Source organism: Protopterus annectens, chromosome 9.part0 (genome assembly GCF_019279795.1).
Source record: "Protopterus annectens isolate FY-2018-M chromosome 9.part0, PAN1.0, whole genome shotgun sequence".
Taxonomy (NCBI): domain Eukaryota; kingdom Metazoa; phylum Chordata; order Ceratodontiformes; family Protopteridae; genus Protopterus; species Protopterus annectens.
This window is the reverse complement of record NC_056743.1, coordinates 572052171-572079871: the sequence shown is the minus strand read 5'-3', so window position 1 is coordinate 572079871 and position 27701 is coordinate 572052171. Positions and strand designations below refer to the sequence as shown.

At 38.3% G+C, this 27701-nt stretch overlaps 1 protein-coding gene across 1 annotated transcript in view; it reads left to right on the top strand.

Moving 5' to 3' along the window:
• Positions 1 to 13227: 13227 nt before the first annotated feature.
• The window catches only part of LOC122811332, a 77870-nt gene continuing 63396 nt past the window's right edge, over positions 13228 to 27701 (top strand). The window contains exon 1 of the mRNA XM_044083104.1: positions 13228 to 13325. The gene's annotated coding sequence lies outside the window, so the exon portion shown is untranslated. The remainder of the gene's footprint in view (positions 13326 to 27701) is intronic.

Below are 27701 nucleotides of genomic sequence, written 5' to 3'. Positions count from 1 at the left end.
AGAAATAGTGGAAGAGTAGAGGAGGGTAGGGGTTTTGGCAACATTTGTAAAGGTAGTTTTTGAAAATGCGAAAGATGTAGATGAACAGTTAGGATTTGCTATGTTGTTTGCAGTTAACTTATAGATGCTGTCGGGTTTAAGTACAGTAACTAGGTATGTCTTTGATTAATTATGGGAGGATGGTTATGGAGTAATGAATAATGTAGGTGGGTTTGGTAGTGGGTGTAGACTTGCAAGAATGGTTCTAATTGGTAAGGTAGGGCTTTCTGGGAGGATGAGTAATGTCTGAATGGGTGGGGTAGGGAAGTGGGTGTAGACAGAGATATGGTATGTGATTGGTTGGGAGTGAAGTGGGCGGGACTATTGAGATATAAATGTAGAGGTACTGGGGGTGGGTGGGATTTGGGGGTAGGGTAGGGGAGCGGAGTGAGCCCGTAGGGCGAACGGAGCGGGAAGAACCAAGGAAGGCAGAAAAAGAGCGAGAACCTATCAGTGAACTATGGAGTGGAGAAGGTCAGTGCAAAGGTCAGGGGATTTATTACCAGCGGTGTTTACAGAAGGCAGAGGGAGAAAGGAAAAGGGGAAGTTAAAAACCTGTGTGGAATACTAGGGAGTAAATTAAAAGATATAGAAACTTGGGAAGAGTATGGAGAGGGTGCCACCTATTGGACAAAAGTTGAAGTGCACCTGAGAATTCACCGGGGAAGATCCCTAGGCTAGATTATGTTAAGGGAGAGAGTGATGAAAGGTGGTCTAGAGGTGGGCTGATATTGGAGAATACAGGGTGAAATTAGTGTTTAGCTGCTGGGTTTCCTAGCAAGGGAGCCGCATCAACACTTAGCAGGAATAATACAACTTTAATGGTACAAGGTTTAGCAGCAATTATACATACTTTGATAAGTTCTTCTATGAAGAGCTTAGTCCTTTTCCCATAAGGGGGTGAATGAATTATGTCTTGTTCTGTTGAAAGGTTAGGTGTAGGCCTCTGAGTCAGGTGTAGTCAGAGAGTAGGTCAGGGTTAGAAAGTTGGAGAAGGGGGGAGAATACAGAAAGAGAAATTGCACTTAAACAGTAACAGAAACACATTGATACATAATTGCATATACTCTGCAATAGAATAGTTTAACACTAGTATTCAGAATAGCATGTTCAGCATACTTTCAAGCAAACATTGTTGTAGAACAGTTAACCACAAGTATTCAGTAGTGTTTTCATCATACATTCAAACAACCATACTAATTAAATGCACCTTAGTAAGCAGTTTAGATAATCCTTGGCACACTGTAGTAAATTCCACAATATCTCAAAGAACTAGGTCCACAAATGCTTTCGGGCAAGGTAAGATACAGTAAAGCAATCAAGGAAAAACAAACAATCTACATCCTGTAAAGGGCAGTACGACATGGGCTAGGTGTAATTTCAGTAAACTGTACCTATAAACAGCAATGAAGTAACATTTAGAGCTGGTTACGATCAGGACATGCTAGCACAAACGCATACAAAGGTAGGCGTTTTCGGTTATTGTGTGCCTAGCACTCTCAGTGAGAACCAGATAGCTATACGTTCCCTTAGGACCAGCTATATTTCACCCTTCTTTATACAGTTATCGCACACTCACTGTTTAAGCATAGGGTCCTTAATACTATCATCCCCTTATATAGATGCATATAATGCTGGAAAATGGTTAATAGGTGATGTGCGCTGAATGCTTATCATCACACGTGCAAGGGTTGGCGTTGTTAGAATATTTCTCACAAGTACACGCAAGTCCTAATATAGCTTTCCTTTTATTTTAAATAAATATAGTACTGGTTGTGGTTAGCAAGTGATGTGCGATGAACGCATTGCTTTAAAAAACTGTTTTAAGGGCATTCTTCTTTAAGAATGCCCTTTGCGTCGGGTAGCACAGATGCAGAAGACCTTTTGCGTCTGTGCAGTGTGTGACCAATCGTTTATATCTTCCTGGTCCACGAATGCAGAATTTGAATTCCTGAAGACATTTGGACTGTGGACCACGACAGGACAAATGAGTGGTAGGTGTGCGTGCATGTTTAACTTTTTAAGAGGAGTGTGTGTCTGTGTGCAAGAAATAGGTAGGCGTGTGTGTGAGAGAGAGAGACAGAGAGAGAGAGAAATGTCCATATTTTCACAGGTGGTCTAGATTTTAGTCTCATATCCATGGTCTGTTTCTCACAAAACTGTGTTTTTCTGGCAATCCCTGGCAAAACATTGAGGATTAAGACAGCAAATAATGGCAGACATTTGAGCTTTAGACTTCATATCCTTCAGAAAGTTCACACTGATGCAAAACGTGTTGTTCTATCAACTTTCAAAGTTTGCAAGAGCTATATTTAAAAGGTGTCCCTATTCTTGGGCATTTGTCCCCCATTATGTGCGTCTTTGTCCAGATTTCTTGCTGTAAAAGGTTGAGAGGTATTGGGGAGGGTCTAAGAGGGAGGTAGGGGTGTATGCATGTGTAATACCTCCCAAATGTACAGATTTTCACAGAATGTCCAGATTTTTGCCATATATTTTTGGTCTGTTCCTCATAAAAATTTTTTTTTTTGATAAATCACTGGGATGATCTAAGGATTAAAGTTACTAATGGCATGCATTTGAGTTAAGTTTCAGACTTCATATCTTTCAGAAAATGCATTCTAACACATCCTGTTGTTCTGGGAACTTTCTGAATTTATAAGAGCAATATTTAAAATGTGTCCCTAGTTTTTGGCCTTTGTCCCCCCATTATGACAGTCTTTGCCCAGACTTCTTGTGCTAAGAAGTTGAGAGGTGTGTATATGTGTGTGTGTATGTATGTGTGTATATATATATATATATATATATATATATATATATATATATATATATATATATATATATACACACGTATATATGTATATATGTTTATGTGTATATATGTGTATATGTGTGTGTGTGTGTGTGTGTGTGTGTGTGTGTGTGTGTGTGTGTGTGTGTGTGTAAGAGATAGGTAGCATACCCCTAAACTGCCCAGGTTTTTTGCAGAATGTCCAGATTTCTGCCCCATATTTTTTTTTTCCTCATAAAAAGATTGAGGTTGCTAAATAATGACAGATATTTGAGGTTTAGACTTCATATCCTTTAGAAAAATGCATACCAACACAAATCCTGTTATTCTAGCAATTTTCTAAGTTTGAGAGAAATATTTATAATCCATTCCTATTTATTTTAGACTTTGCCCAGATTTCTTGCATTAAAAGGTTGAGGTGTGTGTGTGAGATAGTGAAATGCCCTAGTTAGGGGTTAGCAGGTGGTTAAGTAATTTGCTTAGGCTCAAGCCCTGTACCTTAGCAACAGGAAACAAGAGCCTGAATCCTCTACCAAAAATATGCAACCGCTTTGCTTAGGAAATGGTATTTCTGTTGTGTGTTTAGAGTTTTAAAGCAGTATTAGTAGCACAGCAGATACCATACTTTTGTTTTGATGCAGAAGACTGTAGGTTCTATTCCCATATCATATAGGTGGATTGCGAATACTGTGTTGGATTTTAAGAGGGTGGGGTGCTGTAGTCCTGAGTATGTCCTCCTTTGGATAAGGTGCCTAGTACCCATGAACCTGTTTTAGTTTGCTCTCCATTCCATATTCCAATTTTACCAGGTTATCATCTTTCATAAAACCTAATTAATTTATTCTTCAAGGGCAGCAGGCAGTGAATTTGCAGATTAAATACTTGTATAACTTTTTTTTTTGCTAGCAGCAACCTTTTCATTAGTTACAGTCAGATCTCGTTAATGTGGAATTATTCAGATGACTTTTACTTCTGCAGAGGGTGTGCATATTGACTGATATTGGTGGGTTGTAATGACATTAGTTTGAGTGGCCTTTTATAGTTGAAATGTTCTGAATTGGGCAGTTTTGGCACTTTCATAGGTTTTGTTTCTTTGCTTACTGACTCTAAATTTAAAACACACTCTAATAAGTGGTGGTGTATTATACAAGTGATACAATTTAATTATATAATTTAATACAATCAGGATGGTGAATTAAAGAAATTTTGCATGGTCCTAAAAATGTGTGCAAGGAGGTCTACGATTTGAAAACAGCCCAAAGGTAAACTTAATCTGCCACTGGCCAGATGCATTTTCTACGAATGTGGGTGCCGATGCTGTTTTAATGAATGGGAGTTTCAAAGTCACATAGGTTTTAATGCAAAGTTTTTCACTGGGAGACTATTACTTTGTTTAGCAAACGTCCATCAGTATTTGTGCTGGAAAATTTGAAATAAAAGTTTTAAATTAAATCCAAATATCTGTAATCATTGTAAAAGTAAAGCAGAAAGCAGTAGGCACACAGAGTTTTGAACAGTGTTTATAGCAACTGGGGAGTTGTGGGGGGGTTGACCCAAATGCAACATACGCATACTACCACCTGTTTGTTTACAAAAAAGGCAATGTTTATGTGTATTGTCATCAAAATTAGCTGAACCTAGCAGGGTGGGAAATGTGATACTCTTACTAGGTGAGGGTTGAAATATGGGAGGAATAACTTGAGAAGTAACTGAACCGATCAAAGTAGAATGTCTAAAATAAGTCCATCTCAGCAATGAGCTGGCAGTTCTGGAAGCTTTTTTCATAGAATGTGTAACACATTAGCAGAAAACACAATTGTATGAGGCTCTGTGCGACAGCAAATGATACTTTTACTGAGACCTCTCAAAATTAGATGCTCTTCTCCGTTATTCCATTGTAAGTGAATGGAAGTGCCATATCACAGCCCAGCTATGGGCACTGTAATCTGAAAAGCAGTGAACTCACAGAGTATTATGGGGAAGATGTTTCTTTAGAAGAAAAACTTAGCAGGATGTCTGCCCCCAGGAGGGCATTCAGGGTTACAAACCAAAAAAAAAAAAAATTAGTGACTACTTTTATCTGGTACATATACAGGTTTGCAATGAGCTAAACTTAAGGAAAAGTTTAAAAAAATGGAATACTTGGTCCTCTAACTGCCCATTGCTAGCATCAACCTATATGGCTTCTCCCAATTCATCACCTCCCCAACTAGTACTAAATCAACAATCTAATACTAGCTCCACTCTTGAATGGATACTTACCTTTCACCCAGACCGCTATCATAATGCCTGTACTCTACTTGACTCTCTTAGTGATCATTCACCATACCTCCCATCCAGTCTCAGCTGTCTCAACCTCCTAAATCTCATAAATATAAGGATCGTCAAAATCTAATTTTAACCCTGATATTTTTAATCAAACACTCTCTTCAATAAATTGGTCTTTTCTATTCAATCTCCACCTCGAAGAACCTGTTCTTCAGTTCAACAGCATCTTCCTTAACACCCTCAACTCCCTGGCCCCTATCAGAAGAATTCAGGTTAAAACCAGCTAGGTTCCCTGGATAAGCAAAGAAACTCTCCCTCATGCAGGAGAAAAAATGCACAGAAAACCTGGAATAAATTCAAAACCACCTCCAGTCTCCAACATTATAGAAAAATCAAGAAATACCACAAAAAAAAAAAAAAAAAAAAAACAGGTCACCCTAGACAAAAAAAAATATTTTTATCTTAACCCACAGAGAAGCCCCCACTCTAATCCCAAAAAATTCTAGAGTACTATCAACAAGCTTACCCAGGAAAACCATCACCTCCTAATCCATCCCCTAACAGCTCTCCACTCGAAACTGCCACTCTTCGGAATTCCTTCATAGACTCCATACAAAGCCTAATCAAACAAAACAAGGATACCCTGCCTTGACACCCCTCCCTCCTACAAAACTCCTTTCTTAATAAAGCCTGTACCCACAGCCATCATCAAATCTCTACTCTATACATTAAAACCCTGCTCCCCTTCTGCTGACAACCTGCCTCCTCTATACCTCAAACTCACAGCCTCCTCTGTTACTTATCCATTCTCCATACTTATTAAATTGGTAATTCAGGAAAATCTTGCCCCCATCTGGAAAAAGTATACATCATACCCTTACATAAAAGGAGGAAACTCCACTGACCCCTCCAATTTCAGGCCCATTGCTATTTTATCCCCTCATTCAAAGATTCTTGAAAAGTGTGTATACAAACAGCTCATTTCACATCTCATTCAGGAAAACCTCCTCACCCCAACACAACATGGTTTCCGTCCACATCATAGCACAACTACAGCATTGCTATCCTTCACTATCTCTACATCTCTCAATAACAACCTAGCATCATGCCTCTTCCTTGACCTCTCCAAGGCTTTTGACACTGTGTCCCACAACCTCCTCCTCTCCAAACTTTCTTCCTTCAATCTCCCTACCTCTGATCTCTGCTGGTTCTCTTCGTACCTATCAAATAGAGCACAATCTGTCAAATGGCTATATGCTACTGGGCCTTTCCTTCCCATTCAAACTGGTGTGCCCCCCCAAGGCTCCATCCTGGGCCCACTGCTGTTTAACATTTTTACTAATTTCTTCCAGTCCTGCCCTCACTCCACACTCATACAATATACTGATTACTCCACCATCACTACCTCTGACAGTCTACCCCCTCCTACTCACCCCCACTCAAGACACCCTGCACTCAGTGGAAAGATGGCTCACAACTAACCAACTCCTACTTAACCCTAATAAAACTAAACTACTCCTCTTCCTCCCCAAATCCCTCTTAACACCTCAAAGCCACCTTCTCTGTCTCTTGTCTAAACAACACTGCTATTAAGGTCGAATCTCAAACTTCTCAGGGCTTATACAGACAAAATTAAATTTGACATCCACATCAATAAATGCATCAAAAACTAGGACTGCTATACAAAAATAAAAGAAAATTCTTAACACAAGAATCTGAATTGTCCCTAGCTCAAGCTTACTGTGAAGAGTGGGTAAACATAGATGAAGGCTGCCAGCCTAGCCAATGAGAGTTTTACAGATAATCCTATCATTTGTAAATATCAATGTAAACTGCAGGCTTGTTGTCTTAAATATAAAGAAATACTGTTACATCTGGAACTAGAAATAAATGTGACAACAGTGCACTCTACTGACCAAAGTAAAGCATATGGTGACCCTTTGATGTAGACAGTGGTGCCAAAGTGTCTGGATGAAGAAATTATTTCTATTGTTTTAACCAAGTATTGTTTCGTGTCTTTAGTATTTATTATTAAATATTTTTAAACCTTTCAACTGTGGCCAGTTTGTGTAGAGATAATTTAAGCGCTATAGTATATTGCATATTTATAGTGATTACTGTACCAAGTCACTCTAATAAGCCTTGACTGTATAGTTATACTACCAATTGGATAATAATATTGCACAGTAATAATTGGACACCTTTTTAAGGGCCTTTGAGTAGCTGATAAGTATTAGTGGGTGGTAGCAAGTGTTACTACCATATAGTCTGGGGGAAAAGGGGCACAACTGGAGAACCTGTGCCAGCCTTCCCCTTGAGTGTCTGTATGGTTGTATAAACTCATCTCAAAGTGTGTGTGTGTGTGTGTGTGTGTGTGTGTGTGTGTGTGTGTGTGTGTGTGTGTGTGTGTGTGTGTGTATAAGCTGCCTGGGCAAGGACACAAAGCACTGGTTGGGCAGAGAGGGTGCTGGAGGTTTTAGCTTGCCCACAAGGCTGAGATCTGGACCCTATAGCTGTGCCAGTGAGGAGACTTATTTGCATACAACAAAATTGCTAGATTTGCCACTAATCTCACCTATCGCTCACATCACTGCCTCTCCTTAAAAAACTTCACTGGCTAGAATTCCGTAATCACCTCCTTCTGCCTCAGCTTCTTCTAACATATACTAACCTATACCAACCTGCAACCTGTCCATCGCTAGCAACCCTCATCTCTCCTTATGTCCCCAACCGGGAAATGCATAGCCCTGACCAACACCTCCTTCAAATCTCCAAACCAAATAAATCCATAGGTAAAACTCTTTATGGTCACCAAGTTACCTCTTCTTGGAACCAACTTCCTCTCCATATCAGAACTATTCAAAATTCTTGCAACTTCAAACTTGCTATAAAGGTATATCTGCTGGACTCCTGAACCTGACCCTGTAAAGATCCTACTTCAACACTACCTCCTCTGCCTCAGCCTCTCCCCTCTCACTCTAGTCCCTATTTCTAAGATCCTACTTCAACACTACCTCCTCTGCCTCAGCCTCCCCCATCTTTCTCTAGTCTCCATTTCTTACATATATCTATCATACATGTATTTTATTTCTTTTTCTCTGTTCTTTTGCTTTTCCCTCAGAGACTCCTATCCTTACTTTATACTTCTACATCCCTATTTCTCCCTCCTTTTGTATCTATCCCCCCCCTTTTCTCTTTCAAACAATGTAAAAGACAAATCTTTACATCTCTTTGTTCAAGTCATATCTGTATTTCCCCATGTTTGTACGCTTAAATACTTAATTCATTGTAACAAATTAATTTCTGTATTGGAGCTTTTCTCCTCGGGTCTCTGCTGAAAAAGGGCATCTGCCCAGCCAGACCAACCTGGTTAACAAATGGCACATAAATAGAATAAATAAATATTTTTTTTCAATCTTTTTCCAGTAGTTTTCCTTTAAATAATTTCTTTTGTGAAATGTTAATAAGTGGACCATGGGATCTGAAAGTGTTCTGGTTTTTGTTTCATTTTTCTGACTAAATACATTTTTCAGTTGTAAATTATGCTTAAAGTATACACTTTGTTGTGAAATGAAAGCCCTTGCCTGTATTCTTTTAACCTCTACAGGCCTTTAAAATCCATCTAAATAACTACTAACTCAGGCAGACTGGATAAGACATTGAGGCTAAGGGCTTACAGAGGTGAACCACATTTTCTACTTTTCAGGAACCTCTCTTGTATTTCCTTATTTAACAGTCAGCTAGTTAATATTTCTAATATCACATCTTCCCCCACCCCTTAGCCTTGGGTATGGTGAGCTTAGACAGTGGCACCAACAGTCTTATTTGGGCCAATCCTAATTAGATTAATTGGTCACTATCACAAGGGCCTTGTCAGTGGATACTATCTGGCAGGGCTTGCTACAGAGTTAAGTCTGGATTATTCCTTTTTTCTGGGTATATTTTTATGCTTTAAAAGCACTACCACAAGGATCAGCTTTCAATGATCTTTGTATAGTCCTGCCTGTTTGGACCATCTTACAAATGTTAAGTCTACCAGAAACACAAAAGTCCAATAGTTTTAAGGATCACAGGAAAAGGCAGGCCTCTCCCTCATGATAGGGTCATAATCAAAGGAGAAGCTTAATCCTAAGTGTGAGTTACAGTTCCCTGGCCTAGAATGATGTGGGGATTGCAGTACTGCAAACATTGCAGGAGACTGTGGTAGGTATAGTAACACTCGAGTTATTCAGTGAAACAATTTGCCATAGATGCTACTCTGTCTTTCTTCACCATTGGCCATGAGCTTTGACAAGTTACAATAAGGATGAGCTCACACATTCAAGCAGCATAAATGAGTTTTTTTAACAGTGATGCTGGAATTACTAGGAACACCGGTCTTAATGCCTATGGGAGAGTGAAGAGCCAATAAAACTGCTGTGACCATGGTACAACACTACTTTAATAGGATGAGCCAAGTCAGCTGAGGTAGCTTTTGGTAAGTAGAAAGGATGTCATCTGGATGTCTTTCATGGATGGCATGGCCTATTGGAAAGAAAGACCACAGTACTCCCAGAATAGATTATATTGTTGGTTTGCTTGGAAATGACTAGGGGACTACAGTAGAGAAATGAAGACTGTTGCATTAAATAGAAAGGTCTTGTCTACCTTATACAGCTTGCCAGAATTGCAAACTGCATCAAGATAAATGGTTCAGAAAACAGATTGCTGGATAGCAGCAAGAGAGAAATATATACTGTTATTATCCTCATGGTAGTGTACCTATCAGGTCACCACAGCTGCGATTGAGCAGTTTTATCATAAACCTGCATTTGCTTCAAAAGATTAAAGACTGTCCCCTATTCTATGAGGTTATAGAAAGACCTATGTTTTTAAAGAAAAGTTCTAATTTACAAGTATTTATTAACATGTATTAAGCAATGTATTAAAATATAAGCTAGCCATAGTTATGTTAGCCATGGAAAAAGACCTCTATATATTAATACTGGAGTATTGGCTTGAGATTACATGCTGACAAGTAATGCAAATTATTTGACAAAGATTTTAAGATTTCTTATCATTTGGAAAGTGGGTGATATTTTATCAGTGAAGCTATGGGAATATAATAAGGTAGTGTGAAGAGTCAGTTTTAGGAGGAAGAGTTAAAAGGGGAGCAATGGTGGGAAACTAAAGGAAATAAAAATGGACTGGCAATAGATTTAAGACAGGGTAGGAGTGGGGAAGAACAGTTAAAAACATACCATCAAAATTACAGGGGGATGTCCACCCAAACCATCATCTTCCTCGCAACCAATCATCCTCCATGGTTTCTAACTCAAATAACCCACTAGTCTACATCTTTTCAATATAAGATTTAAGAAGCATTAGAAATCAACTAGTATATCCAGACAAATGGCTGCTCAGCTACGGAAACTGGGATAAAGCAACATTAAAGACAAGGTATTTCTACCTCCGGGATCAAACCATCCATCCATAAAAAGGCAAGTGGTGAGGTTATACTTATATTCCCTTAACTTAACTCAACTTCTGATCTCTCAAAGTCCACAGAAATAATGCTGAAATCCTCATGTCCATTCTAAAACTAAAGTTTCTATGGATAACAACACAAATACTAGAGAACAACTCTTCTCCTGAGCTTCCACAGACAATTCACAGGAAAATATCATAATGGGTGATAGTAATATTGACTTTCAAAACATAAGCAAGGACTTCTTTAATAATGCAATAAACATACATGGGTTAACCCAGCTTATTACATCCACAACTGCGTACCATAAACAGACAGGAAATCCACCTTAGATTGGATCTTTCTAAATTTCCCAAAAAAATTGTCTCCTTTGGTGGCCTTCCCCAATACCCCATGTAACCATCTCCTTACCTTTGCTATCTGGGACCATCATAATATACACAAATTCCTCCACTACAACCTTGCTTGCAGTTTGCCCTTCCAAAAAGATGAATTCATCTCAACTTTAAAATACACTGGAATCAATTGCTAACCCTTCAATTAGAGGGCACCTAGATGTCTACTTATTAATAAACTATCCTTAATATAAATGCACATGCCCCTATAAAAACAAAGGATCAAAGCAAATCTAACACCCTGACACTTCAGACAACCCAAAACTATCAGAGAGGCAAAGCATAGGAAATCTAGAGAAAACAAATAAGACCAAGTCTACCCTACAAAATTATAAATGCTTCAAAAAAGACACTAAGTTGTTGTTGTCTTCCATCTTTTCCCGGTTAGGGGTCGCCACAGCGGAACTCCGGTCCGCTAATTACTGGCAGTAGATTTTCACGAACGCTGAGATGCCAGCTCAATGTTCAGCCTTCAACGAAGGCACGCCCATTTACGCATGTCTTTCGAACGCCCACCCAACCGTGGGGAGGACATGCAGACTCCACACAGAAGGCACTCCCCACACTCCAGCCGAGAATCCATCGGGAGAACCTCTTGCTGAGAGGCAACAACGCTACTGCTGCACCACTCCAGAAGACCTTCAAAAAAGACACTAAGTACAGGAATAAATTTCACAAGAAATCATATTATGGCAATCTCCAAACTTTAAATCAAAATAATCCGAAATTCCTTTAGTCTACAGTCTACCAAATACTATATTCTGTATAACTCACCAAACCTAGCCCCTCTGTTGTCCCTCAAACAGCTTGCACACCTAGTTCAGTACATACTTCAGCTCTGTGATGCGTGTCATACATACATTTTTCAATCTCCACTACCTTATAACCTTCATCTAAACTAACACTCCTAGATTTTTCTCCCTAGAAACCATCTCCATCATAAAAAAACTGCCTCCAAGATGAAACCTTCCACTGCTGCCTCAGCTATCCTACCTCAGGGAAACAGCAAGAGGGGCAGGAGATACCCTGTCTACCCAGTTTCTATAATGAAAAGCCAGTGGTATTCCACTGTACATGAAGTGGTCAGTGTTGTCCATCTACTCCCCAAATTTAAGATGAACAGCATAACTTTACAGCTTCGTGGCCTATGGTGCTCCTGACAGTAATCTCCAAGTCATCTAAGCTGAGCCAGTCACCCAACACCCCTCCCGCAGAGAAATAAGACACCAGTCAGTTTCAACTATTATTCGATGGATTAGCATTCTTGTCAAAAGACAAGAAGGCTGGTAGGCTGAGGCCAAAGCCTGGGATCTGCTAGTGATTTCTTGGTTTTGAAGTGTAAAAATTTGCTAGTGGTTATTGGACCTGCTGGCTTAATGCTCAAGGAACTGACGGTCTTAATTTTCATAATTCAAAGAACTACCCTCTGTGCACATCTGGCAGTTATTGCATGATGCTCTGTCTGGCTACTTTAATGATGACAATGAGTCTTGGTGTCTGGCATTAAACTGACAATAAAATGAACTGCTTTCATTGGCATTTGACTGGCACTTGATTGACATAAAATTGGCTTAATAAACATGTAGCTGGTGCTCTTTCATGCTAGCATGTGTCTGTATTTACTTATAAAGCAAAAGCATGTTTATTTTCCTCCAGTGGCAAAAGTGTTAGTGTGTGCATAAGCAGAGATCAATTTCACAAGAGTGCTAAAAAAAATATTAAGCAATCTTTAGTACATATACAAGACAGTTTTATAGATGTTGCTAGTTGCATATGGCAGTTAAATGCAACAGTGAGAACATCGGTAATGCTTTTCCATTTTTTTTTTCAAATAAATTAGCACAAGAACATACAAAAAAAGACAAATGCAGACAGATTCTCACGCACGTCCCATGTCTGTCATGCACGTCCATGATCAAAACGTACTACAGTTTTCTTAAAAAAAAAAAAAAAAAAAAAACCCTGTTTGCCACTTTCACAGCATACAACCATCCTTTGTGGACGTCTGAAAGCCTTAAGCTCTACTACTACTGCTTTAGAAGTATTTTACAAATGAGAGTTTCAAAACGATGCACAACAAACCTTGTATTTTACAAGAGATGCAAACTAAGACCAAGATGTGCAGTGCAAATCCCAGCATGACATGCCAGCTCTAAGCATTAGTTGTATTCGGAAGCTAGCAAATACAAGTGGTTGGAAACAACAAGGGTTAAGTCAGTTAGTAATAATTCAGTAGTTGCTTATGCATATGTATAACCCGCCCATTTTCCTTGGCTATCAGTACTTGCCCTCCTCCCAGACTGTCAGATCCTGCTGAAGCAGAGGGACTCTTCTTCTAAGGGAACATATCAAACACTGGATTTAAAATGTAAGTGGTTAATGCTCATTTCATTTTTTTTAATATAAAAGTTTGCATAGTCGTATTTGTTGTAGACATCTTGCTACTATAGTCAGAAGTATACCATTTCAAATGTTCTGGAAAATGTAAACAAGCAGTAGGGTGTAAACAAATAATGTTCATCAAAATGAACAGAAACCAAAACCATTATTGTCATATTATCAAGTACCATGGAAATAATTTTATTATTTCATCCACTTGCCTTAAAAAACAATTTTACAATCCTACCCAAAGTCCTTTGCCAGTCAGGCAGATGGCTTGTTAAACAGAAAGGCTTCTAAAAATAACTTGCATGGTTATTTACAAAGGAGCACTGTGTATACAAAGTCTATGCTATTTTACCCAGTGGCAGGACACCCTCATGAAACAAAGAAGCATATTTATAAAGGCTTCCAGTAAGGGTTCACGAGAACGACTAAAGCATGCATTGTAAAATGAATGGAAAAAAACACACACCAAGTCTCATTGCTGCATGAGGGTGTGTTTCAGGATTCGTATTCCTTATAGCAAATGCACAATTCCTATCCTACCCTCTTCCTGTATTTAGAATATTTTTCATTTTTTTAATTTCATAAGTAAATTAGGCTAAGTCACATTCCCTGTTAGGAGTCTTTAAAAGCATGTATTCTGTGAGATTTTATGATTTCTAACCCGTTAAACACAACAAAGGCTGCTCATAGCTGTGCACCCTTTTAAAAAGCCTTCTTAATGAGACCATGAATCAAGTTAAATCCTGGAGACCAGACCAGACCAGACCATAGATGTTTAACCCTAAGTATTACAATAATGCCTCGTTAAAAAAATATATATATTTTATCATTGCCTTTAGCTAAATTTATTTCTTTAACGCAGCAGTTCTATGATTAATGAAGTAACTCTGCAAAAACTGCTTGGTTACAATAATTTCACGTGAGGTTCTTTTTCAGATAATATATTGGCTTATAGTTTACGTCTGTCTGTATTTTGTTCATCTGTTTTCTTGTAATGAGACATCTGACAGTAGCCAAAACAGATGACCCATTTTGGAGGGGACAATCTACGTTGAATGTTGCATGTTTCCTATATTGCTTGCAAGTCTGTGATGGCTTAACTACTAGTTTTGCTGTCCAATATAACTTGTGTTAGATAACTGTAGATTAATACAAGGGCCTCCTGATGGGTGGGTACTTCTCATGTATACCTTTGTGACTAATATAGACAAGCTGTTACCAGATGACTAACATTACAGAATACAGCAGACAAGAAAGCAAAACTACACTCATTAAAATGTCCCCAGTTTTCACTTGGTTTTCTGAAATACCCTCTTCAAGAGCAAAACAAAAACCAAGTACAAACAGTAGTAGTAAAAGCAGACAGTCGCACAAAAGCAGCCTATATTACAGCATAACTTCTTCATTCAAAGCAGTCAGTGTTGCTCTGAGGGTAAAGGACTTTAATTTAAATAAGTTATGTTCTTTTGATCTAAGTTTGATACCCATGTTTTCAATTTGCATACTGTGTAGCAAAGAATATTCTTGGCCAGTACCTCTGAGTGACTGCTGAAAACATGATGTTAAATCAAGTTTTACCCAGACAAAAACAAAACTAAAAAAATATATTTAGATATAAAATATTTAAAGAAATAGAAGGACACAGGTAATGCATTGTAAACTCAAATTGTTAGCACAAAAGGACCAGTTTACTTGTTTGGTCTGTCCATTTTTCTACCTTGCCAATGACATACAATTATTTTGTATTCATTATATTGCTATTTCCTGCAACCCACTGTTACCCATCTTATATCCAGCCTACATGTTCCAAAGTTTGTCCCAAATACTTTAGTAATTCTTCCTTATGCAAATAGCGGCAGGAGTCTTTAAGAACTATTTTATACACACAAGAGTCGCTGGGCTGTATTTCCATTTCTGTTACTTATTTTTCAATGGATCTTTCTCTAACAGAGGTTTCCCTCCTGAAAACCCCGACGTGCTCAGTTATGCCCTCCACTCCCGCCCCACCGTGTACGTAAGTTCTGCTGCCTTTTTTTTGCTGCTACTCTGTTACAGAATCAGTTTATGAGACTCTTCACCTCTTGTGTCCTGTGAACATCAGTGCAGAAGTGTGTTTTTTATGGTGGGGGGTCTGAAAGTATGTGCAGTACTCTAGGGGTGGCCTGGCCATCCAACTCTACAAAGGGAGAATGATTTCCCATCTTTAATTGCAATTCTTCCTGAGCAAAGCATCAACTAAACCTTCCTTACTGAAGTTTCATTATACCAGCCCACTTTTAGTTAATTACACTTTGTGCCCTTTTCCATTTCAGCTGCAATCAGTAGCTCAAGCTCACCTCAGTATGTAGTCTCCTTATGTTCACATTTCCCATTTTAATTCCATGTTAAAATGCTAGAGCTGAAAAATTGCATATTTTGTAAGTGGAATGAAGTGTTTGAGTGGGCCATATGGGTATGCAAATGCCATCTGTTTCTTCCACCACACCCAAGATAGCACATTGTGCTGTGATGAAAATAAAATGTGTGCAAGACCAAAGAGACCATATTTTTAAAAAGACAGCATGAATCCTTAATCCTTGACAAAGGGTGTTTCAAAAATGAGATCTTGCACAGACTAAAAGCTCCACAGACATGTTCGGCTGCTGGAAAACCTGTCTTTTTATTTCTGTTTCACTTTATCTAGGGAACATCCATTAGGTATTGCTGCCTAGTTTTAGGACTGATTAATCAACTGAATTTAGAAAACACAGATCCTTTAAGTCACAGTACTGAAGAGGAGTTAGTGGGACTCTAGCCCTAATATTGAAACTGTAATGCACTGCCCACAGTAGTGTTCTCTACAGGTGTGCAGAGATGCACATACTATTTAGCCACTTCTGAAAGTGGTCATTGCTAAATAAGCAGCCTACAGTCACTACAAAGAGTGTAAATTATTGAAAAGTGCACCGCTGTAAGAAAGACATCTGCTGCAACAACTCATAGTACCACACCAATTTCCATGACATAACAAAATGATACAAGCTAAGAGTACTAGGTGGTACCAAGAACTTTTCTAGGGTACCTTTACAAGACGGAGCTTGTGCACCTTCAGTGGCATACAGGCATTTGCCCCTTCAAAAGAATTGAATCTAAGGTGACCCCAACAGACCAAGTATGCATACTCGTACCATTACTTCCCAGTTGCGCTGATCAAATAATATTACCATTTCCCAGTAACCATATCCTCCCCATTCAGACAGGACAGGATTTTGAGACTGTCCCTGATCATTTTCTTTAAATACTGGGAGCAGTGAATCCAAGACTTCCTCCATCTTCAGTAAATCTTTTGACAATGTGAATGTCTAAGATGAGCAATTTCTGTTTTACAGGTATATTCACTGCTGAGTTAAAAAAAATAAAAAATAAAGAGCCACCAGGTTTCTTCAGTCACCCATAGAAGGCAGACAGAGAAGCAGATGTTACTCCATCTTTTCTAAGACTGAACTTCTGCCTCCTGAATCCCTACCCAATGAACAAACATGGAATATCCCAGGGTTGGCTCACTCGTGGTCATACCACCCAACTATCCTTATATTCACCAAATGTCCAGTTTGCCTCATATTTTTGATCTATTCCTCATAAAATGGGTGGTTTTCTCACAAATCACTGAGGATAGAAGTCACTAAAATTGTAGACATCTGACCTTCAGTCTTCATGCCCTTCATAAAATGCATACCAACACATCCTGTTAGTCTAGTGACTTTCTAAACGTATATTAAAAATCTTCCCTATTTTTGGGTATTTGTCCCCCATTGTATTTGATTTTGTCAAGATTCCTGGGGCTAAAAGGTTGAGAGCTATGTCCATGGTATTCACCTGCAGACAGGTAGACTTGTAATGGCGTCATCTTAAGTAGCAATCTATTTCCTCAGCATTTTTGACTATCTTTCCAACAGAAAAAAGTGAAGCAGAGCTCCCAAGTATACATGTATAGCCAAACTTGCTTTACTGCGTTGATCACAGAGTCAAGTATTTCCCCATGCAGTTTACTAGAGTGGTCAGAACAAAATTATAAATGCACACAAATACATAAAACCTCTGCTTAGGTACTGTTAGAATAATAAAAGTGAAAGGATTTGTTGACGTTAATTACCATGCCAGGGGCTTCAAAGTTAAAAAAGTAAGGCTCTTACAGGAAAGTTCAATACCTACCTGTCAAGAGGCTCTAGCTATTCCAATGGCACTGAAATCATGGTATGTGGGAAGTGTTGGGTTCAAGTCCCAAATGAGAGCTATTATGTTTTAACTTCTGTGATTCCAAAGTAATCAGACATGGTTTTCAGTTTACACATCCACATAACTAAAATCATCCATCTTCATTAGAGTCATAAATTACATCCTTATTTTGGGAAAAAGTAAGGGCCATCATGTAGTAGTGTGAGCAGATATTCTAGTGAACAGCCTTCCTCAGTAATTCATTAAGCCCTTTCAATCTGTGTACCTTCTGATTTTCTAAAGATTCCCTGAAACCAATTTGTCACAAACTGCCACATCATAATCTTCACTGTGCTCCACTGTACCAAGGAGACAGACAAATTATCCCAGTCCCGGTTTTCATTACTGTCAGCTTTGTCCCACTGCATATTAAGGGTAGAACTATGGGTCCTCATATGCTTATCCATGGTTCAAGCTTGCTAACTCTCCAAAAATCCTCTAGTTCTTTCATCTGTTGCTGAACTGTGCACCAGTCTTTTGCCCAAATTCACAAAGTGACTAGATAGCAGATGTGTAAGCTTTGATTTCAGTGGAGCTCAACTATACTAGTCTGGCAGTTAGTGCAGACGGCTAAAGCTGTGAGCTGTTTATGAGCCACTTCCTGTACCCAGACTACAGGGTTCCACATTCATTTCCTTGCTGTGCGACACTGAGCAAGTTACTTAACCAAACGGTCCTCACCCGTAGCCCCTGAAAAAGGGACAGATTTGTCTAACAGACAGCAGATAGATTAATAAACAATGTTAGACTGAGTTTTCCTGTATGCATAACTGACTTAGTTTGAAAAGGCATATACAATAATATTAGTTTACAGGATGGACAGCTAAGAGTACAAATTCACCCAAAAAACTTTGCAGTCATAAAAATGGTTGTATTGCAAGAAAACTGCAAACATTGCCCATGCATTGTTACTTCCAAATATGTGGGCTTGCTTTTCTGAGTTTTCTTTTTTACTTTTGACAGCATATTTTGTGTGTATGTGTGTGTATGTATATGTGTGTGTGTGTGTGTGTGTGTGTGTGTGTGTGTGTGTGTGTGTGTGTGTGTGTGTGTGTGTGTGTGCGCGCACGTATTGATTCACTTCAGAAGCTGGAAAGCCCATAACACTGAACCTCAAAATATAGAGATGAAAGTCTTGAAAATTCAAAACATAGAAAATTCAAAATATTGAATCCCATAACATTGAAAATATGTAGGAAAGCAGCGTGTACTATATTCCAGCACAACTACACACAAACAATATTACAGTTCTCCAACTATCACCAGGAGGGGCATCCCCCCTTGCACGCCTTCTGCTAATTAAATACATCAACGTTGAGATCACAATACACTACACTATTATGTGCGTTATGTTGTAGTATAGCAAGTAAGAAGGGAATATGACTGAGGTTACCTATGAAACTCTAGTAAGTATTGGAGAGATATATAGTAATGTGCAATGTTTTAACAGTGAACTAATATTTCTAAGAGAAGGTTGAGGAGATTTTTTTTTTTTTTTTTTACAGTTTAAACATGCAGTCATGAAGCACAGAATGGTATGTTTGCCATTCTTTTCTGTAAGTGCCATCTCAGAGTCTATATATTTAAGTAGCAGTGGGGGCACAGCCTCCCACATAGGGGGTGCAGGGGGGGCTTGCCCCCTGTTTATTGAAGTGTAATATGGTTTGTTTTTTATTTGTTTCTGTATGTAGTTGTGCTGTTATATATTAAATGTTGGTTTTCTATGTATTTTCAGTGTTATGGAATTCAATGTTTTGAGCTTTCAGTGTTTTGAATTTTCAAGATTTTGGTCTCAATGTTTTCATAGGTTGGTACTAGGCTATCGGCCCTAGGGCCTGTACAAGCCTAACCATAACAATTCCCTGGCTATTTCTACCCACACTATTTACTTCCCTGGACCCCTGTCTAGCAGGGTGACTGACATGATCCCTGGGGTGAATTTCATTTCTCCCATCCAATCATCAAGGCTCCTTTTGAAGAGGGCCAAAGAGGCGCTCTTGCTTGACTTGTATGGGCAGTCTATTCCAGAGACTGGGGAGTCTCTGGGTCAGGAACCTATCCCTCCAGCATGTTTTGTTTATTGTGATGACAAGGTTTAGATCCCTGGAGCATGTGGCTCGGCTCTGAGGGATTGGGATTTCTTTAAGTGTAGCATGTCCAACAGCTCTGGGTTTGACATGGCCTTGTATGTTAAGCAGAGATGGCCTTGGAGTAGATGATATGCAACAAGAGTATAGCTGGAGTTTAAGGCCATCAGCATAGTGAATTTCAATGTTATGGGCTTTCAAGCTTCTAAAGTGAATCCGTGTGTATATATGTGTGTGTGTGTACGTATGTATGCACACACACAATATACATACACAAATAGAAGCTGCTTCACTGCTGTTGTGTGCTTCATATGAGCTAATTATTTCTACCTTATGTAGGGGTCTGATAAAGTTGCAGTCCCAAGGTGAAAGACTCTCTCTCTTATTCAGTGAAAAGCATTGTAGGTAAAGAAGTCAGATTAGGGTTTAAAATAAATACCACTGATGTACATTGGGTAGTCAGAAAATCAGATTCATAAGAATGTTGACAACTTTTTGCTGTTAGAATGAAAAACTTTGGTTGTCTCTCTAAAGTCTGATGTTGAATAAAGCTCCCTGAAAAAGAACATTAATTATGAGGGGAAAGAAAATCCCTTGGCCAATTTTGTAAAGGAGGCTGAAAAATCTCTAAGATTGCCTGGATGAGTTTGCAACTTTCACTACACTTTCTGATCACCTCTGCAGCAGAGAGGCTAAGCATTAAATCTCTGTCTAAGGAAAAATTTTAAAAAATCTCATTTTTGTCAACAGGGAGGTTTCCAGGAATGCAGCCAGGGAAACCGCCTTAAAACAGTAAATGTGGCCAAAGCCCTAGAAACAAAAAGTATAAACCCTTATTGGAGAGAGTAGGATTGGAATTAACTAAGTGCTTAGCAGCAGTGGAATCAGCTAAGGCTATAGCTGCTGAGTTAGATTTGGTAATAGTGTATAAAAATTTAAAAGACTGAAGAACTTTTTACATCTTATCTGCCTTCATATGGACAGCTGGCTGACTATCATGAAAATTAAAGGCAATAAGAGAGACATCCTCTAAAGTACACAGGACAAGAACGGGCTAAGGTACTGGAAAATCCTTCTGTAACAACTCTAAATTTCTGAGGGAATGAGAAACCTCAGTTTTCTCCCACTGAAAACACTGGAACATTCTTGCAATAGTCACAAAAAGAGACCCCCCCCCCCAGGGAAAATCAGAGTGTTTGTTTGTGTCTTTCGGCTTTTCCTGGTTAGGGTTCGCCACAGCGGAACTCCGGTCCGCTAATGATTGGTAGTTGAGTTTTACGTGCCGAGTTACCAGCCCTGACGCACAACCTTCAAGGTACGCTCATTCATGCATGTCTCCATGCAAAAGACGCTCTAGCTGAGAATCGAACCTGACAGCGTCTTACTGTGAGGCGACAACGCTACCACAGCACCACCACCACGGGTTTGAATCTGAAATCAGAGGAAAAAATTGTAATCCATCCCTACATTATCCTGTTTAGATTCAGAATTTTTAATCTCTTCCAGAAAAGGGGCACCTTTCTTTCTTTTACCAGATGCCACTTTACAGGAAGAATTAATAATCCAAATTAAACCCTGAGCCGGTCTCAGTAAATTACTGCCATACAAAGAAATTTGAGGAGGGTTATATACACATTTGTTTTTCTGTTTTTTAAAGGTAAAATTGGGGCCAACCATGTTACTAATGGCAGCAGCTCCTTCCCCAGGGAAGGGCATAGCACTATATCACAACAGGGAAACCTTCCCTATTCCCTCTCCCAAGGCCACTGTGAGTGGATCTCCCTTACACACCAAGAGGGCTCAGCAGCCACAGTGGAAGTAACTAACCCCTAATCAATAGTGGCTTTATGTGCTTCACCAATGGATTCAGGGTAAAAGATATGTGGTCTGATGTGCAACAAAATAACCTGAGCAGAGTCACCCACATGCAGCTGTGGCAAACTGCTAGCCTAGTGTGGTGGCAAAGGCTGTTTGCCTAACGTTTTCTTTTTGTTGCTGGAAGGAAAATGGACCATGTGACCGGTAGTCTGTTCCATGGTCAAGCCAAAAATGGTGCTTCTTTCACAGGAAAGACAAGTAGCAAATGCCAGTAAAACTATCAATCCACAAAAATTACTTTGACAGTAAAAACACAGTAAAAAGCACTTTAAAACACTGTCAGTCCCATAATATAAAATAAATACAATTTCTCTACAGAAAATATGTTTTCAGTTAGTTTATACTATTTTCAAACAAATAAATGAGTGCTCAGTTTTACAGAACATTACAGTCTCTCAAGACAGTCCATTAAATAACACTCTAGATTTGAAATAACTTTACTGAAGTGTAAAGCAATAAAGGAGCATATTCTTTGGCGGCAGTAACGTTCTTATGTTCTTCACACCCAAACTTATATTTTAGTCAATTCAGCTTAAGCTGCTTGACAGTATGGTTGCGTGGAAGGTGCCCTGAAGCTTTGGAAGCTGGTCAACCAGTATATCTTTGGCAATACATGACCTATATAAAGGCAGCTGCAGCAGTCATCAATATGAACAGCATCTATCAATTTATGCAGCTACTGTCCATAGTTAATGCAACAAATGTACTGGTTAATTTACAAAGCTCAGATAATATGCTTGCTTGGCAATACAGGGGATATGCAAGTTTGTTTTTTCCCCACTACACTTGGGCTAGAATACATATTACTTTGTGGGTTAAAGTTACAGGTTGTTCTGTCATGGTTTATGTGATATTACACTAACATGATGGAAAAAAGGCAGCAATAAGCATTTCTAGTTTGCCGTTAAGTGCAAACATTCTAAATTCCCCTCTATCCTTGTTTTCTCTCATCATTTCTCCATCTGTATAATAGCTATTTAATAGCCTTTCTGGATTCCCCTCAATCATCCATTCGGATAGTCAATTCATTGTCATAGCAGTCTGAACCAAATAGCATAGTGCATTAGCCCACTAGGTCACTCGGCTCTAGTGTTGGATAAGGTTTAAATTACATTCACATCACCTACAAATACTTATTCATCAAGTTGCCCAAGAAGCTCTCCCATAGTTTGACAAACATAATTTAGGACTTTTCAATTCTGCTTTATAATTGGTATATAAAATTAGCCTGCCCAGTACATGCTACCATAATTTATCAATTATTATGGACATAAAATACATACTGTCAGCTTCTTTCTGAGGAAACTTAAGTCAGAAATTTCTGAGTTTAATAAATAAAACAGAAAATGGGGGCGGCCACTGTTTTCAAAAGTATTAACATATTTTGAATATGGCTTTCTTTTGAGAATTAAAGTAATATGCTGTAACCTTTTACAAAACCTAACCCTATTTCTGAAAGACTCCTCTTCATGACCAGTATACATAAATCATAGCCAATAATTTGTGTTGCCAAGTTCAGTTATTTTAATTTATCCAAAAGCAGCCGTGTACTTCACAGATGAAAAATAGACTGCTTAATGCAGAAATTAATATTTTACAGGTTACATAAATATTTAATGAGTTTCAGATGCCAAGCTGAAGTTAGTGATAGCTTCTTGGAGAACTGCTGCTGCTGTCTTTCCAGCCTCTGAAATCAGCTACTTTTAGTTGGTATGAAGTTCTGAAACCAGCTACAAACATGAATGCACAGATAACTTGTTTGTTTAGGACCCAGGACGACTACATGGAAAACAAATTGCAGTCATATCTGTGGTCTTTACTACTTTCTGACAGTATGGACAGAAAATCATTAGGGAATGCACACAATGAAGGAATGTACAAGCTTATAAGTATCACAATAATTATACTAATAAACGTCAGAATGTATTCACAAGCATAAAAGCAACTCACAGTCAAGGTCATGTATTCTCATCATTGTTATTCAATATAACAATTTACTGGATTATTGAAAAGAGCTAGGTTAGGTTAGGTTAGGTTTGCTGGTGTCCGAACTGGCCTGGATTTCCACTTTGGTGGTATTAGCCTGTACTCGATACCTTGTTACGTCAGCAACCATAGGGAATCTCAGTAAATGTTAAACTCCTTGCAGGAGAATGCTCGATTTGGAGAAAAAATAAATAAATAAATCAACCCATTAAAAACTGAAGCCCTGATGGCTAACACACACAGGTTCCTGCTGGTGTTAAATAATAAGCCAATAAAACAATTCAAAACATTAAATTATATTCACTCACACACATACCTAAACAAGTGAAACAGCTTTCTCAGATTACATTGGCACAATTACCATACTTAAATTAATATGCAAAAGCATTAATCTGCCATAAAACCAATATGGGTTTATGAAGCAGTGGTATGTAGTCTCCTGAAAACTGGACTCAATTCAAATGTGCCAGCTCAGATCAATTCTAAATATCTGTCTACAAAAACACAAAATAAACCATATATGAAATAAAATAGCAACACAAATGGATTAATCGGGTTAAAACCTGCATCATTTACATCTGATAGCAACTGATGCTGTGACCACTAACAGGCAGTAATACAAAGCCATTATTTGCTATGCTGTCCCTTTTGCAGCTACAGTAGAGGGCCATGCCCTGATGACACTTTTACCACCAAGTATAACCTAAGTTTGGAATCAGAAAATTACAATCTGACAGTTTTGCATCAAGATATTTGCTAGCTAACGTGCTTTCTCATAACTGCTCTTCTGAAAATGGGTCTTTCTATTCTAAACCCTTGGAACCAGTTTCCCACATGTTTGAAACACATTTTCTTACAGGAAATTCGACAGCTTCTAAATGCTCATATAGTATTTTATGGGACATTTGATTAAATACACCTTTTATGATGAACTGGTAGAGTGTTAAGTATGAACGTTGACTACAAAGGAGCTCTTATAAAAGCATGGGCATCACACTCCTAACTCTTAATGTTTGGAAATATAGTAAATATGAATGCAGAAAAACATAATATAGTAAAATCTGCAGTTTAATGTGTAAGCCATCAGCATTTAATACTGGATATAGGTTGCTGTAAACATCCAAGTTAAAAACATTCTAGATTTGAAATCAAATAGTCAACAGTTATACTGGAGTACACTTGAGTACAGTTTGACTGTTAAAAGATATATGACATGAAAAATGTACTGATACAAGGTAAAACAGAGGTGTAATAGCACTGCTGACTCACAAAACTTGGTTGTCTGGAATAGTTCCTTGTTGGGTGCCTCCTACGCAGAAAGTATATATTTTCCCTGGGTCCTTGAACACTTTCACAGAATGCTCTAGTTTCATAAAGAGATGCTGCAGATTAATTAATAAATCCTCAAAATTGTAACTAGGGTGTATGCATGGGCATGTTTGCTGCAATGGACTGGTGTCTCATCCAGGATTAGTTCTCTGCCTTCTGTCCAAGTAATTGCACAGACTGCAAATTTTCCTTGACCTTGAACTGCACAAAGCAAAGTATTACAGAATGAGTGAACAGAATGCATTGGCAAACTAAGAAAGCTTTGGGTTATTTATCTGGAATTTATTCTAAATGATGGAACTATGATGTGTTTTGTTGTTTATCTGGAATCTTGAATCAATTTAAGAATTTTCACAAGGATTTTGTAAATTATAGTGAAGTACCAGTGATGTTGTTCGACCTAGGTATTGGAAAAATGATGCAATGATAATTTTGAGCAGAAAGATAGTAGTGGGACTTGCAATACAATAAGATAAGAGTTGCAAGAGATAGCTAAGAGTTGCAAGAGATAGCTAATACCAGGCAAATACAATGTTTTTTTTTTTGTTTTTTTTTCAGAGTTGCCAAACTAAAACAAACAATTGTTTATCAATGTAACTTGGGATTTTAGAAAACTATATGATGCAGTACATAAAAAAAAGTCTTAATATGCAACATGGCTAACCTTTGAGTTGGTCCTGCAGAGATGTCCATGTTTAAAATTTGTCAGGACTACAGGACACAATGACAACCTGAAGTGAGGAAATGAAACAGCAGGGGATGTAATGACAGGGTAAGGTTCCGTGACCAATGCTTTTAAGTTAAGCTGCAAATGAATTAGTAGGAAGAACAGATATCTGCAAAGAAAATATATGCGTAATAGCAGATGTACTACATAGTGGGTGAAGAAATCCTGAGGAAAAAATGGAAAAAGACATGTTTACTGATCAGTGATGGAAAGTCAATGTAAGAAATCCATAAGGAGTACTGGCTATTCAGTATCCAGCTACAGAGGGATAAGCAGTCAATATTATAATAAAGCAAGAAAATCTGGATCTATAGTAAATCAAAGGGTGTAAACATAAAATGGCATTTCATCAAAATCAAACCAATGAAAGTGTATCCGAACATGCACTTCATCAAACCTGTGAGACAGGGAAAGTAACTAGTTGGCCAACACTTCCCTGTTCTCATTTTTCCTCTACTGTAGTGTGATCTCTGAGTTGGTATATATAGTTTGGGGGGGGGGGTAAGGGGTCAAAACCCCCCCCACCTGGGTTGGCTTGAAATACTGCCATTTATGAGATGAGGAAGTGTTGCACAACTAGTTACTTTCCCAGTCTCACAGGTTTGATGATGTGCACATTCGACGAAGCAACTTTCAATGGATGGATTTCGATGAACTGCCATTCCATATTTACGCCCTTTGACGATTAACCACAAACCCAGAAAAAGTTTAGGGGGGGGATTCCTTAATCATCAATGATAAGGAAGAATCTATTTGTCCTCCCATAGCCAGACAGTTTTGAATACTTATATAAAGTATTGGGAACACTTTTGGAAACCCCATGCTTACCAAGATAAAGTTGAAGACATGTAACACTCTCTCCCTCTGTGCACTTATACACACAGACACACACACATTTTATATATATATATATATATATATATATATATATATATATATATATATATATATACACACACACATATATATATATATATATATATATATATATATATATATATATATATATATATATATGGATCTACTGCATACCTCTCAACCTGGAAACAACAAAAATCTGGACAAGGCCCATGAAAAATAGGTACAAATCTGTACACTGATTAACATATAATTTGCATACATTACATAACCCCACCCACTCCAATGGAATTGTGGGATACCAACTTTCAAACGCAAACTAAAGAACAGAACCAAAATATAGAACCAGAGTCCCCCTGCAACCATTCCAATGTCCCATTACCTGGCTGTTTCGCCCCATTTACCATAAACACTGATGTGTGCATGCATACTGCTTAATTTCTACAATGATTATTTGGTTTTTATTTTTATATTTTATAGCACAATGCACAAACACTAATAAATATCTGCTAAACAAAGCAATACTGTCTCACAATGAAAATAAACCGCATTAAAACTTCTCTGCCCTTGTAACTTACATAGATTGAAACAGCATTGCCACCCACTCCACATACCAAGAAAATGCATATGGCCAGTGGTGGATGAATATTCTTTGGCCAGTTTTCAAATGGCCATGCCCCTTGCACACAAAACAGGAAACATACATTTGTTCTTTGATACAGCTTCCTGACTATTAAATTATATTCCTTGTATAATACAGCACACTTGTTAGACTTAAGTTAGAGGGAGCGCATTTTAAATTTGTTTGAACATTTTTCCAGTAGGCAGTGAAACAAAATGCCTGAACCAATAATCACAAAACTGCCCAATTCAGAACATTACCATCATAAAAGTCTACTTCCACACACACAAAAATCGCATTTTAAATTTGAATGTTTTTCCAGTAGGCAATGAAACAAAAAGCAATGAACCAATTTAAATTTTTTTTTTTTTTTTGGGGGGGGGGTGAGTCGAAAAACCAGGGACACATTTTAAACATTGCTTGTATAACTTCGGCTACCAAGTCTTGAACCCAGGACCGTGTGCATTACAGTTAGAGCAACATACCACTATGCCAAATCAGCAGTTTCCTGAAAGATAGGAAGACTAAAACTTAAATGGCTATCATTTAGCGAATTCAGTTCTCACGTCTCACTATAGCTCTCAACGTCTTAGCAGAAAAAATCTGGACAAAGCC